At 35.6% G+C, this 14,821-nt stretch overlaps 2 long non-coding RNA genes across 2 annotated transcripts; both read right to left on the reverse strand.

Annotated features, from left to right (window-relative positions):
• Positions 1 to 251: 251 nt before the first annotated feature.
• On the reverse strand, positions 252 to 2,126 carry LOC124382483. Its single transcript, XR_006925044.1, has 4 exons — positions 1,606 to 2,126; positions 1,303 to 1,458; positions 654 to 746; positions 252 to 392 (listed from the first exon to the last, which is right to left on the reverse strand). It is a non-coding gene; the product is annotated as an uncharacterized LOC124382483 (long non-coding RNA).
• Positions 2,127 to 2,534: 408 nt separating this feature from the next.
• LOC124382484 lies at positions 2,535 to 6,746 on the reverse strand. Its single transcript, XR_006925045.1, has 3 exons — positions 6,732 to 6,746; positions 5,565 to 5,654; positions 2,535 to 2,653 (listed from the first exon to the last, which is right to left on the reverse strand). It is a non-coding gene; the product is annotated as an uncharacterized LOC124382484 (long non-coding RNA).
• Positions 6,747 to 14,821: the final 8,075 nt, after the last annotated feature.

Here is a 14,821-nt window from a genome sequence, read left to right on the forward strand (position 1 = left end):
TGTCCCATGAAATGTCAGTGAACTTAAACCTTTAACAAAGGAATGATTTAATAATATTCACTTTACTTGAAGTGGACAATCTTCAACGCAACAGAATTGTTTTAAGAGCCTGTATTTTTGCAGAAAGCCTGTTCCCATTCAGCTCCAAGATTATTTTTTGCAAAGCTTCAAACGTATATTTATGTTCTGGAGGGTAGCATAGATTTAAAGAATATACTAAGGCAAGCAATATGGCCAATGCAAAGGTACATTCCCCAGTTCACAGAGTACAGTCACCCCCTCTAGAATGACACCCACATCCTCTGGGGGATCAGTATGCTCATCACCTTCATGTCGAACAACATAGATGCCAAATACGGTCTCTTTCATGGCTGTGTGTCTGCTTACATCATCTGCCCAAAATAAAAAAAAATCAGTTCTTTTAAACCCCGATGTTAATTACATCCCACCTCATCCCTTAATTAAATCCCTTTTCATAACATGTTATAAACATATTAATGTACAACAGCTAACAGTTAAATTTTCACAAAATATAACCAGATCTTTGAAATGCCTCTCTTATACATATTTAAAACTGATGTGAAACACAAGGAACACCCTTGAATTATCACAGAGACTATTCCCTTACTGAAGCTAAAGGTATAACAACATACCATGTATTCCTTCACCAGCTTCTCCGGATCTTCATTTAAGTACACACAAAGTCCCTTTAGGATGCATTCACGTCCAATATCAATGCTATTGTTCTGCAAATTAGAAAATAATTGTAAACTGTAAATAAGTGCAAAATGAAATTATATAACTAGTTATAATATAACATGAAGAAATATGGCCTATCAAGGAAATAATTTCTGGAAAAAGAACCATGCCGCTTGTTTCTTCCCCATAAAAATTAAATTAAGATTTCACAATATGTTTAGACATACATGTTTTGTAAAAAGTTTTTTGAAAAGTTTTTTGGAATCCCTTTTTAAATATTCTCATTCATTATTTCTTCTTAAATGTTTTGGACAACAATTAAATGAACCCAAATATGTTTAATAGATTTAGTGAGTCCACAAGACCTAAGATTCAATATCTTTTACACTAGTATATGAAACATAAAGATCCGGCTTGTGCTAGATGTTAAGACTTAATAGCACAAGCTGGCTTGTACAAGTATGACTTGACTTGAGACACAGACAGCATGTGTAGTTTATCTCCAAATCAAGAGATCAAGTAAGAATGTCATCAAATCATCTCCCTAATCAAAGCAAAAAAGACATTTCTGTGAGCATGTGTCTTATTTTTAAAACTCAATACCTGGGTCATAGGTGTCATGATGCTCTTGAGTCTCCTTCCTATAAATCCACCCTTCTTACTATATGCCTTGATTAGATTTGCAGAGTGAACATCCAGCTGGGAGAAAAACTTAGACTGCAAATGGACTGTAGTAATCCTTTTGAATTCTGCACACACCTATGAATAAAAATGTTAATACATAACCCATTAAGTGATTGCACAATTACAACTGCTGAAGTGTGACCATCAGCAAATCATCCGTTCATGGGTCTTTTCATTGTATTCTAAATCCTCTAACAAAAAGTAGTATGTTGTTTCACTTACCTCATGCACACTGAAGAGTGCTGGTTATCTTGTTTTGAAATCTGCTATCATGGGTGCATCTCGAACCACTTCTTGCCTTCTGTGAGCAAACGACCTCTCCATTAACATTGCCACCTTATTTTCATTGTTTCTTTTTTCCACTTCTGAAAGAAGAGCTACTCTTAGAAGTTCTTGAGTCTCCTTTGTTTCACCAGATGGATAAGCAGGGCAGTAATTGACTTCTGCTTTTTTTGGGCTTTTTTACACCATAAGCAGGACTGCATCTATTATTCGGTTTGTTTACAAGAGCATTTACTGATACTTCTGGGCATCCAAGACGTCTCAGCTTTGTTCGGTAGTTACCAAGTTTATACTTCAGGCTTGTCTTCCAGCCGTCATATCCAGTGGCTGAACCAGGCTCTTTCAAACAAGGATGGGATGACACAAGAGCTGCAGCTACATCCTTAAACTCTGCATCAGAGAGGTAGACTTTGTACTGAATAATTGTTTCAATTAAGCCATCAAGAATGGAAGACTTAAGTTTAGTATCAGGACTTAATAAAGTTCCATTTTCTATAAATGCAGCATTGGCCCTTTTCAGCTGTACTTCAGCATCATAAGAGAACCTGGGCACCTTGAAGACCAACGGCCATGCAGAGAATCTTGAGGAGATCGACTCGGGAGAAGACAATATGTCTGTATCAAATGAGGTACAAGATGAAAGGGACACAGAGTCATCTAAAGAGTGAGCGGAGGCAACAGTAGAATAGGGCTGGGGGGCAGAGTCACCAGGCAGGGCAGGATGGTGTGAGGCTACTGTATTAAAGATGACTTTGATAGTGCTTTTGTCCTTAACATCAGACATTGAGGTCAGGTTGGTAAACTCATTATTAAAATCTGCATCCATGAACTGGAGTCTGATGTCCCTTCTACTCCACATTGCCTCTTTATATGCTGTATGAGTTCACTGACAGATTCTGGTAACCCGTCTTTAAGGATCAATCTCTGCGAATCATTTTCGCCCAGAATAATTCTGAGAATCACTGTGGCAGGAACAGCCATTTCACAACTGTAAATGTGTAAAGAGTACATGTTAAGAGTACATAAAGCACTGGGAGTTCAATAACATTTAACATTTAAAATTTAACCTGAAGACTGCTACACTTTATATGATTATGTATCTTTTTAATGTCACCATTCTGACTGGACCAACAAAATAGTCTGCCAAAGGGTATGCATCTGCCAGTTCATCATGCTCAATGAAAACAGTTTCTCTTGCTGGAGATGGACTTAGCTCAAAGGCTCTGAAGTGCTCCCTGTACCACCCCGACAGAATTCTTACCATGAAACACAGTCTTTCTTTTACAATACAAATCTGAAGAATCTCTCCAAAATCAGGAAGTCCACTTGTAGACCCATAAACCACAATCATGCCGTTTTGAAGCTTACACCTTGGCTTGATACACATTTAGTAAGGTGAACGTTAGTTGTACCAGGAAATTTCTGTTCAATAGTCTGAGCCATTTCTTGTTTCAAAACATCCACAGGAACTAGTGAGACACTTGTGATCTCAAGACCAGGTTTTTTATAGCTGGATGAACACAGGTGATAGGACATCATTAGCTGATGCTTACTGGCAGTGAAAGAGGCACATTTTATAGCAGTTGGTGTGTCGAATAACCTGCTTAAAAAAACTGTGCTTTGCCTCAAAACGCATTGTCCAATGTCCCACAAGGGGACCAAACATCTTAATCAGTTGAGGATAGTGCTCCAAAAAATGATGCTTTGGTAGCAGTGTCACATCAGGAAATAGTTCTTGATATTTATGTCTGTGCTCTGAAATTTTGCACTCAAGATAGGCAATTGACTCATCTGTGTGTGCTGGAGCAACCACAAGCTCCACAATGTCTTTTAAATCTAACAATACCTGCCATGCTATTTCACCATCAGGCACCAAATGCCCAATTACAAATGGGAGCAGTCTAAGAAGGGCCCAGTTTTCATGGGCATTCCCACCTATTGTTTTTCTTGTTGAAAATGTGCGTGGGATTACATGGGGCTTGTTCGTCTTGTCTCCCCACTTGTAAGGGAAATGCATGATAAATCTGTTAAGGATTTCAAGATCAAAATATTCCTTAGATATCAGCAATGTCAAACAATGCGATCTCTACTGGCACTATGCCCTCAAAAACATCATGCATGATATCTGGAGGATAACCTGTCTGAACGCTGAAGTGGGTAAGCATTTTACTGATAACACAATAATTTTTTACCCCAAAACAGCTTGAACCATTTGTCTTAGCCAACTGAACATGAGATTCATGAAGTTCTTTTGTCCTGAGTCTAAATAAGCCTGACTTAACCTCCTTGGTTTGAATGTCCGTTTTTGTTCCTGTACAGAATCTGCACATATACACACCAGAAAAATTCTCATTAAAACCAGCTATGCTGTGAGCACTCAAGTTATCTGCCACAACAACCTGAATTGTGCCTTTAAGACTTTTTCCAAGTGATGGAACAAAAATCCCATCTTGTTCCAGAGTTTTAACATCTTGGAGAAGTGGACATAAAATCCTGTCATAACCATACTTGTTCATATCAATGGTTTTGCATAAGACTGCCAAGTAAATGGAGTTCAGTGATGAATGTGAACCAAGAGGTAAATTACTTAAAGTCCAGTAGATACCACAAAGCTTATGTTTTTTGCGAGAAGTTCCCAGAGGATTGCAAACCTCAAAATCATCTATGTATAAGCTTAACAAAATTCTCAGCTCATTACCTGACAGAAAACTGTTTTCCTGAAAGTGTGACCCATCATGAAATGATCTGTAAATATGCTGCTCACCAGTTGCCCTTTTAATCTGTTGTGCTTTATGGTTTTCAACTACTTTGTCTACAACATCTCTCCTATCAAAGAGCTGCTGCAAAGATTGTAGAATAGGCACATACTGAAAGCTTCTTTTTTCTTTGGAATCAAGAATGTATTCAATGGGTTCAACCACTTTGAAGCTTTCTTTGTAATACTGTTTTGGAGATGACATGTGCTAAGTGGGCCGCCCTTCCCAATGTCTTTCACCAAGGGGTTAGATGCAATGAGAGCTTTGGCTACCTCTTTTATTATGGACTTATCTGATGTCTTACTATGTTTCTGAAAGAGGTCTTCAAGAATGTCAATTGAGAGGGGCAGTGTAGCAGAACTTAATAAGTAGTGCAGCTCATCTAAAAAATCATCAATTTTTGTGCCAGGCACATGTGCAAAATGCTCTAACTTGAGCAATGCTGCAGCAAAATTTTGCTCAATTTTTTTAGACAAGTGTATAGGTCCATATAAATCAATACTTGTACACCCACTATCTGATTCAACAACATTGTCATCTTGATCATTTAAATCCTCCAGATCATCAGGTAAGTCTTGTGAAACTTGAGTGGTTGTAACTACTCCTGGCTTGAAATCTTCTAATGTATGTGGGTTGTGTTTTCTGTTTTTGTGAGAGTGAAATGTTCCATGTATGTTTGTTTGAAAAAAGCAACCCCTAAACATACATGTAATAGTTTCATTATTCTTTAGATGACTGCCAATGTGAATAAAATAATCTCTCTCTGTATGAAGATCACAACAAGCACACAAATGGCAACTCAATGTTGACAGTTCCAGTAACTCCTGAGAGTTTTTTTTGGGATGGACTCTACTCAAATGAATGTGCAAAGCATTCCACGTCCTAAAGGAACACAGACAATTTGTGTGTAGGCAAGGGTAGCGTTGCCGGTGACAGTGCTCTAATCTAATATGTTTAAGTAGCTCATATCTACTAGATAAAGTTACACTACATGCCTTACACTTCCATATCCTGATCCTGATGAATATTTCTTCCTCCTGTCCCCCTACTTAAATCTCTTATACAGACATTAGTACAGTCAAAAATCAAATAAAAAGAAACATTTCAATTATAAATCTAAATTTAGTAAATGATGCCTATAACCTGTAATGACTGATGCAGATGGACTTCAGAGTGCAGGGTGAAGGCACACTTGCAGCTGGACAGACGATCAGAACACTATGGCAGTAATTGCTGTGATAAACAAAGACAGGTGAATTAATATCAGTGATTAAAATTATTATTATTATTATCAACATTACTATTATAAATATTATTAGTAATAATACATTATTATTATATTTTTCTTTTATTGTTGCATTTATACAACCAATATAATTTTTATATGGAAGTTTACACACTCCTACCAGCTGTTAGACATGACCTCTGATGGTACTGAACTTGATCTCATCTGGTGTTTATTTACAATGTACCAACTCAACTGCACTAATGCACAGCCCAGTACTACACTAACATAACCAACACAACTAGTATGCACTAACAAATTGACAAGGTATTTGGTGACTATTCTAATTATAGCTAATTTATTTCTCCTTAAATTATTAGATTTTTGTATATAGTTCAGCCTCTGTGTGGTGTTTCTTTTACCAAAATTATAATCTTTCTGTATGTTTACTTATATCAATTCCTGTAAAACTTTATTTCCCCCCTTCCCTTATTTTTATCATGTAAATCATTATGGCTATCATACTTTGGCTTTACTGCTGGTGAACTTTTAATACTGTGTTATTCGTTCTGTTGAAAATCGTTCCATTTTATTAGTTCTTTCTTTCTTAACAAGCAGAATCACTTGTGCAAGGTCTCTCCTCTCCTGTTGAGTTATGTGTGAAAGATTCACTTATACCACACGTGTAGTTTAGACAAGCGACAGTTAATGCTAATCTGACTACTGCCCTGTTATTGGCAAAACAACGGAGAGCCTCATTTGAACAAATATTTGGAAATTAAACAGAGATGGTTATTTAAATTTGTGTATTTGTTTAATGAGTAAACGCATTGTGTTATAAAATTGAACTGCTCATGCCATTACCTGCAGTAAAGTCCACCATGCTAATCGTGAACTGTACAGTAATTAGCTCGCTTTCTCTTAACCTGAATGAACGTTACATCTTGTCGATTGACAACGAAAAATTGTTGTTCTGTTGTTGTAATTGGTGTATTATCAACAAAAAAGACTAACATGTTTAGTTAAAAGTTATTTAGTTTACATTTTAATTAATTTTAAAAGTGTATAACAAGATTTGCTCTTACCTTTTCACAAGAGCGCGAAAAACAGGTGAAATCCCGAAGCCAGGCGTTGCTTAAATCTCGCGATATCGGCGGTGAAGTTCCCGGAAGCGCGTGAGAGTTTGATTGTGTTACGTTATTTTGACATGAGTAAATCTATTAAAATCTAAGTAGTTGACCTTATAGAAAATCCTACATGATTTATTTGCGTTCATTTAGTAAACATAAAATTATATTGTACGGAATGTATGTTACATTTAAGTAAATTTAACATGCAGCAGAATTCATTTTTTTGAGTGTATGTAGACTGCTGATAATACACAGTCTTGCAGCAAGGTGCTATGTTGAATCTCTGTCTTGACCTGCAGTGGATTTTTATAAAGGACATCTCAACCATGTGTGTTTTCATCATGTGCATAAGTCCAAACTTTACAGTCAAGGACATAAAAGAAGGTTTTATTCAAGACATTCCCTAATATTTGCATGATGTTTCTAAGTATTACTTGAACCACAATTTGATTTAAATTAAGTGCCTGCTAAATTGTCTTTATGTGCATTAGCATAAATAATTAATGTGCTATTAATAATAATATACACTATATATAAATCATATATAACTAATTCCTGTGTCTTGCTTCTCCAGCTACACAATGTAATTCGCTTCATAAACATTAATGTTTAAATTGTATATAATACAAAACATTTCCTCTTAGAATGATGTGGGAAACACACCTCTTGAAAGCGACTTCCAGAAGGTAATAGTGAAAGCACCTCTTGACCTTAATGGGGAAGAAAACAGCTATTAAGCCCAACATCCATTGAAAACTTGACCAGGTACCTCCTTCCACACGCAACTCTGTGGTCTGGTCTATTGCTAGGTAGGTTTTTTGATAGGAGTGTTTTCTAACATTACTACTGATTCTAAAAATAATAATAATAATAACCAAACAATGTAATTCTTTAGGTGATATTGGATGTCATGGTACATGCTCAGCCTACAAACATTTCAGGCAGATTTATAAAAAAGTCAGTCAGTCCAATAATCAGGTAAAAACTCAACTGATTAATTTTAATAGCTTGTTGATAAAAGTTTTATTTTTTTAAAATAAATGTAACGCCTTAAATAACTACAATTTGTTGTCCATAATTCAGAATTTTACACAAGACAATCGGACACAAGGAATAATGGAAAAAAGTCAATGGGACCTAAAAAAATTTGGTTCCAGAGAAGGAGATTGACAAGATTGGATGACTTTGTCCAGATTTATTAGAGCATGCATGACGAACTGCTCCGTGAATATGAAGACACAGAACGAACAAGAAAGAGAGTAATGAAATATTTTTATACTTTCACCTTTTACAAAATATTGCCAATTCAATGTTCCCTAAATATAAACCAAGATGCTGTAATATCTTCTTCTTCTTCTTCTATTAGCTTCTCCCATTAGGGGTCGCCACAGCGGATCATCCTTCTCCATACCTCTCTGTCCTCTACATCTGCCTCTTTCACACCAACTACCTGCATGTCTTCCCTCACCACATCCATAAACCTCCTCCTTCTTCTTACTATTTTCCTCCATTCTCAGCATTCTCCTACCAATATAACTCATGTCCCTCCTCTGTGCATGTCCAAAACATCCTACATGCACTGTCCCTCTATTAAACTCATTTTGAATCCTTTCCATCCTCGTCACTCTCAACGAAAACCTCAACATCTTCAGCTCTGCCACCTCCAGCTCTGCCTCCTGTCTTTTACTCAATGCCACTGTCTCTAATCCATACAACATCTCAGGTCTCACCACAGTCCTATAAACCAAGATGCTGTAAGATACACTTCATAAAAAAATGTATTAGATAAAAAAAACAAAAAACTGTGTGATGTATGTGTGTCTCTTCTAGTCCATTCGAGTGGAAATGGAGCAGTGGAAAAAGAGACGTCAGAGGCGTAAAGGATTATATGTTTCTCCACTAGTTAAGGTTCTTCCATTCCAAGATGTAAAAAACAAGGTATTATTATTCGGAGTGTATTATAATAATAATAATAATAATAATAATAATAATAATAATAATAACAACTAAACAATTTTTGTTAAAAAAAAGAGCAGAAGCATATGCTTTTAAGCTTCCTTATTTATTTGAAATAAAATGGGTTTTTATGTGTTTGTGTGTGTGTGTGTGTGTGTGTGTTTTTGTCAGGAGAAGTCTACAAAGGCACCCCCAAAAGTGCCAGAGAAAAAGAAAAAGCCAGAAGATGTGATCCAGGTTTAAATATACACACACATACATTTTATATATATATATATATATATATATATATATATATATATATATATATATATATATATAGTTAAAAAATATAACTGGTGAGGTACAAATATTAGGAACAATCACTGTAATCTGTAATCAATTTAAAGTGTTACTGAATGTGTAAACTGATGTCTTGTTATTATGATAGCAGAGTCATGGCTTCCAATCTCTTAAATCAACTTTCACAGCTTATTTAGAAAGAGAAATATATCGATTGGAAATTGTATGTTTGAATGTCCCGTGTTAATATGGCAGGAGACGAGCATATTTGCTATGTTCAATTTCACTATTACAAAACACAGGCAGAGAGGAAAGATGATAGTGCTGAAGTACAACAAATGTAAGTGTAGCCCAAATCACCTGAGCAGACTGAAGGCAAAGGAAAATCAGCTGATTAATTAAAAGAATGGTTTATCATTGCATGATTATGACTGCATTTTATCTCATGGTCCCTCACATTTATCATGTGGTCTTCTAGAAGGTCCCAAAATGTAGAACTGACACTGCTGTCCATCATTATACAGATACTTAATAAACCAAGATCACAAACAAGACTGACTTTTTGTCTTCACATTGCATCAAATTTAATGTTGAACTGGCACAAAAATATCTAAGAAATAAATTGTATCTTCTGTATCTACAGAAAGAACCAGTGAAGACTATCAGGAGAAGACAATCAAAAATCGAAGGGCCAATCTGGAATAAATCAGGTCCATCATAAACAATTGCTCCTCGAAGACTATGCAGGCCACCAAAAATACAAATGCTGCAACAAATACTTCACCCTGATTACTGGTTGACCTGTGATATCATCGACCTGGCCAGCTACCTCATGGCAAAGGACAATGTGCACATAGATGGGTTTTAATCTGTTCTGCCCTTTAGTGCTATTCCAAATGGTGGAATTGTGGGAACTCCACAAAATAGGTTTGTGCAAATATTGAACAATTTACAATGCAGTCAGCAATTTGCTTTGTAATGAAAATCAGCTCTCTGTGTAGGACAGCAGATGCACCCCTCTGGTCCCTGGAACACTACAAGCACTGTCCTGGCTGTTGAGGCCACCGTCAGGCAAGTTTGATGTTTTGCAACCAGCTGTGCAGCAGCAATCAAATAACAGCAATTGTGGGTTGTTCGCAATAGCATTTGCATATGCTGTTTGCAAGGGTCACCCACCAGAGGTATGCATATTTACTGAAAGCAGGCTAAAGGCACAACTGTATGCTTCATTAACTAAAAACAGTATCGCGTTTGGCATGAAGAGTCGAGAGAGTGAAGCCGAGGCAAACGTGACCAAAACTGTGATACCTGTTTACTGTGTTTGCAGAACAGCTCATTACAATGAACTCATGGTCCAGTGCTCTAAATGCCAAGAGTGGTATCATCCTACATGTGTAGATATACCCAGAAGTGTCACTGGTAATGAACAGTTCTGAAAATGTTTCAAATGCCACTGATGATGTACATTAAAGGATAATACGCAATGTATGTATTTATTTATTTATTTTGTTTCCACAACATTTGATTGTAAATTAAACGTCTTTTCATAATTGCAACCTTTCATTATTCTCTCAAGATTTATTTGTGTTTTAAAATAAAAAAAACTGAGTAATGGAGTGAAATCCATATTCCAATTTTTATATGTTCATACAAAACAAGAATTATTTTTTTCTGACTGTTCTAAAAAAAAAATAATTATGCAAATTATTTAGATTTTTGTGAATAATATGGAAATAAGTAAAAGAATACACATGTTTTGAGTAATATTGCCTTTAATTTCTTGAAAATGTACAGTCAAATTAATTGACAATAAATACAAAATAAATGAATTCTGGATCACTGTGAACAGGAAAACTATCTAGGAAGTTTTATGAGTGTTTGAATGTGAAATGTTGAATGGTTAAAAATGCACTGGGGTTTTGAATGAATTTGCCTTTAGTTTTCTCCAAAACTCCACAGTGAAATGAGTTGAAATTTGAAGGAATAACAGACAGGGACACTGAAAATATGAATGATTTAAAAGATTGAACAAACCTATAAAGAAAACTGTTTTATGAGTGTTTGAATATGAAACATGATAAAAATTGCAGTGATGCTTGGAGTGATATTTTCCTTTACTTTTCTCTAAAACTCCATAGTAAAATGAGTTGAGATAAGAATAAGATTTATTTGAGAGATTGGGCAAACCTATAAAGAAAAATGTTTTGTGAGTGTTTGAATGTGGAACATGACAAATGCACTGAGTCTTTTTTTATAACGGAAACGCCTTTCTGAAGCGTCTTCACATGTTCACATGTACCGCTCCCAGCACCCGTACCGTAAGTGCACGAGTAGACGCGCAACACCAAACAACGTGCGGCTGCTCAACCGTGTATTTTCAAGACGCGGCTGCTTAACCGCAGTTCCATTTCGGCTGCTGTGGCGCAGTTTCCCTGCGGTCTTTCCACAAACTCCATTACATAGAAAACACAAACGCATTATTCCGATAGAAAGTCGTTTCTAGGAAAAACTCACCCACTTTTCTTCACCACTGCTTGTTGTTGGACATGAATCTCACCGCTTCTGGCTGCTGTTCAACATCTTTGTGTTTTTCTCCTCAAAGTGGATTTGAGGATGAGAAACACTTTCACTTTCGGAAAACCGAATCGACTCTTTGAACCGACTTTTTGAACCGACACTTTGACGAGTTGGAAACGGAATTATTTTAATCGCACTCCGTCAATTCACTTTAATGATCAAGAACTAAAAGAGAAAGTGCTGTGATTAATAACAACATGTAGTGGAGATGTTGTGGAGGAGAGGAAAGTCATTCTGAACTCTTAATAAGAGTTAATCCTGAACTCTTAATAAAAGGATCCTGAAAATAACATATATATATATATATATATATATATATATATATATATATATATATATATATTAAACAGCAAAAAAAGAAAAGCTAATAATGGAGAAAGTGTTTTTATTCATTGTGCTGGATGACCAACACCTACACTGTTAAAAAACTGTTAAATGTATTTTATTTTTTATAGAAATTTACCTTTGTTTTCCAATTTACAACACAATGCCTGTTGTATTACATTATATTTTTTAACGTTCCATCATTAAATTTTTCAAAAATACATTGTATTCTGTTATTATAGAAATGTTCTGTTTTTTAAAGAAATGAGCTGTATTTTTACAGAGTAATTTGTATTCTTACATAGAATGATATCTAATATTTACAGATTATTCTTGTGATCATTAAGTCAGTGTTTTTATTACCATTGAAGACAGTTAATCATATGAAGGTTAAAGTGAAGTTATTGTCAAATAATAGTATTTTTACATACAGTAAAATTATGCATTGTTTCCTTTACTCTTTTAAGCTTGTCTTGCAGATAACTGATCCTATTAACATTTATTTGGCATTATATTATTTTCTCATAGGTCCTAACTACATATATCATTCATAAAGACATGATATGTCTGTTTTTCACCCTAAATTATTATTAATTAAAATGTGGTATTTGCCCATGTCCCAGTAAACAAAAAGTTAATCATTTAGGTTTTCGTGGTTTATATTTTTTTCAGTCACAATTCCTACAATATCCAAAAATCTAATCAAATATAATACAATATAATGTTTAAAAAAGTACACAGAACTCAAATCTGAAATACTACAAACTTGTTTTTTTATTATTAAAAATAAGGCATTGGTCCAGTATGGAAAGTTCCCATTTTTTATATTTTCTAACTGAAAACACCTTACATGTTAACATTTTTAAACAGTAAAGAACTCTAAATAATTAGCTTCTTTAAAAAAAACATCAAATAAATAAAAACAATACAATAAAATAAAAAAACAACCTTCAACCTGCACTTAAAAACATCAATAGTGTCAACCAACAAAACACCTTTGTGGTAAAATCTATGACTCATATTTAATATTTAGTCATTATTTATATCTATACATGTATTCATTATGCGCACACACATACTTCATACTTCCATAACTTTCTGTTTCAGGGTTTCCAAATGTAATTGGGTGCATTGATGGCACTCACATTCCTATTAAAGCTCCACCAATAAATGAGGGAGACTGTGTTAATAGGAAATCTATTCATAGCATCAATGTGCAGGTAACAACTTCATTTTTTCCCTTCTTAAAATCATTAAAGTCATTACTTTTTCCACTAACTAGGTAATATGTGAGGCAACCCAAATCATCACCAATGTCGAGGCAAAATGGCCAGGATCTGTGCATGATGCCAGAATTTTCTGCGAGTCATCATTATGCCAGACATTTCAGCAGGGAATGTTTTGCTTTATACAATTGTTTTTTTTTTTTTCCTTTTTACTATATTTGTGTTGTAAACTTCAATCATTACAGGAAAGTACAATGGTTACTTGCTGGGGGACAGAGGATACCCTTGTCTGCCCTATTTAATGACACCCTACCCTGAACCTGAGCCTGGACCACAGACACGGTTTAGCCTGGCTCACAGCCGAACACGGGCCAAGGTGGAGATGACTATAGGGATCCTCAAATCTCGGTTTCAGTGTCTGCGTGGGCTCCGGGTTAGTCCAGAGAGGGCATGCGACATTATAGTAGCGTGTGTTGTGCTTCACAATATTGCCACTATAAGAGGAGAGAGCCACCCTCCTTGTATTGAGGAAGATGGCCCAGAGGAACACCTACAGATTTTAGAGGCCAACAGAGACAGAAGACTTTTGAGAGACAGGATCTATCAAAATAACTTTTATTAATTTTTTTGCACTGGTCTGCCAGGCAGGTATTGTTTTACACACACACTCACAACACTTTTAACACGCAACAGATCAATATTCAGACAAGTTCTCACCTTAAGGTGATGCTCCAGTAATTCAATTTCCAGTGCTGCTTTTTTAATGAGGAGTCTTTTCTCTTCCATTTGAAGCTGTAGAAGGTCCATCTCCATGTCACTTTTTCTTATTTGTTTTTGAAGATGGACCTTATACAGCTCCTTTGCTGGCAACTAGGAAGGTGGAAAAAATGTAATAAATGAGATTGTTTGGTCGGACAATAAAATTCAAATATGGACACCTGGACACAAATTCTTACCCTGCTTAGATTGTGTGCTGAGGTTGAAGGACCCTCATTTCTGGGCAAATCCCTGGGTATGTACTGTGAAGGGACAATGGCAGTTTGTTACTCTAATGCAAAAAGAGGCCATACATTATAATGGTATGCATCATACCTCAGTGGAACTACCAGCATTGTCCAAAGCAGATGTGGTCTCTTCATTGTCATCATCATCTTTATCCTACAGGAGATATATTCAAGTATACATTATCTGGCAAAAAAAAAATACCTAAAAGCAACTAAAGGTACCTGACAACAAATCATTTACAACTGTGACAGTTCTTTCTGGAGGGTCCAATAATACAATACGTCCATCAGTATCTATAAGAACACACAACCCATTAAATTCTCAATATTATCAAAGAAGATAATCCATGAAAAGAGTAACATGTCAGACTAAGATCATAGTAGCCTATACATCATATGCAGTTAAATAAAATAAACCTACATAAAAATGTATCTTGTTCAAAAAGCCTTTAAGTGACAGAGATAGTAATTTACTAGGACAAAAAATTAAAACAAATCATAGAGGTAAACTTACATTTCACCATTTTTTTACCATCACTTGTGGTGCATGGTGTGTGTGATGAACTGTCCCCTGAAATGCCAGCAACCACTGGTCGCCCTTTATTTAGGGACAGAGCCAGCTCCTCAGATGGGGTGAGGGGATGGTGGTGGACCCCCGCCAGTTAGACGGGCTTCA

This window comes from Silurus meridionalis, unplaced genomic scaffold (genome assembly GCF_014805685.1).
Source record: "Silurus meridionalis isolate SWU-2019-XX unplaced genomic scaffold, ASM1480568v1 Scaffold491, whole genome shotgun sequence".
Lineage (NCBI taxonomy): Eukaryota > Metazoa > Chordata > Actinopteri > Siluriformes > Siluridae > Silurus > Silurus meridionalis.